Source organism: Cebus imitator, unplaced genomic scaffold (genome assembly GCF_001604975.1).
Source record: "Cebus imitator isolate Cc_AM_T3 unplaced genomic scaffold, Cebus_imitator-1.0 Scaffold39, whole genome shotgun sequence".
NCBI classification, from domain to species: Eukaryota; Metazoa; Chordata; class Mammalia; order Primates; family Cebidae; genus Cebus; species Cebus imitator.
In genome coordinates, this window is record NW_016107354.1 from 8,412,629 (window position 1) to 8,414,030 (window position 1,402).

Sequence of the window (1,402 nt, forward strand, 5' to 3'; positions counted from 1 at the left end):
GGGTTTCACCATGTTGACCAGGATGGTCTTGATCTCTTGACCTCGTGATCCACCCGCCTCAGCCTCCCAAAGTGCTGGGATTACAGGCTTGAGCCACCGCGCCCGGCCTCTCTCTTTTTTTTTTTGAGACAGAGTCTCACTCTTGTTGCCTAAGCTGGAGTGCAGTGGTGTGATCTGGGCTCACTGCAGTCTCCACCTCCCAGGTTCAAGTGGTTCTGCCTCAGCCCCCTGAGTAGCTGGGATTACAGGCGCCCGCCACCATGCCCCTCTAATTTTTGTACTGTTAGTAGAGTTGGATTAAGGGTGGGCCTTAATCCAATGCTATTGGTGTCCTAATGAGAGGAAATATGGACACAGGTATAGATGGAAGACCATGTGAAGACACAGGGAGAAGACAGCCATCTACAAACCAAGGAGAGAGACCTCAAGGTACCAACAGCTTGATCGTGGAATTCTAGCCTCCAGAATTCTGAGACAATAAATTTCTGTTGTTTAGGGCATCGAGTCTGTGGTACTTTGTTATTGGCAGCCCTAGCAAATGAATACACTGGCATATGGTGAGTGTTCAATTAATGCCATCTATCATTTCTCAAGGAAGCTCTTCCTGAGCTATCTCAGGGCCCTTTTTATAAATTCTTACAGCCCCCAGTATTTCCCTTCATGGAACATTTCACAGTTTGTAATTATATATTTGTTCATTTTTAAAAAACTATTGGCTATATATGTGCTAGATACAGCTTTGAGAACAGGCACAAGCCTATTTTACCCATCACTGTTTCCATCACCAGCACAGTTCCCTGCTAATGCACATAAAAACTGCAACAAACATTTTTTGACCAAATTAACCGAATTGATAAGTGGAAAGCTCCCAAGATTCAATATCCTAATACTTAGCATACATTGAGATATTACTGTAGGCTTAAAAAAAAGATATTATTATATGCTAAGTGCTTGACATGGATTATCGGATTTAATCGTGAGCGCCTATAAGGCATTTCTTGTTACTATTTTATAGATGAAAAGCTGAAGCTTGAAAAGATGAAATAACTGGACTAATATTATACCGTTAGTCAATGGGAGAGCCAAGGCTAGAACCCTTAGGAGATTACCCACACTAGACTCTATACTTCAGTTAGCCCATTTGAACTGGTACAAGTCTATGCACCTGGAGTTCTAATTTAAAAGGGCTTGGATCTGGTAACTAATACCTAGTTAGTCAAAATCAAGAACAACTGCTGGAGGTGGGAATGAGGTAAGGAATGAGAGGAGCAATTTTCCTGTATCCTTATAAAACATTATATCATTGGCCGGGCGCGGTGGCTCAAGCCTGTAATCCCAGCACTTTGGGAGGCCGAGGTGGGTGGATCACGAGGTCAAGAAATCGAGACCATCCTGGTCAACA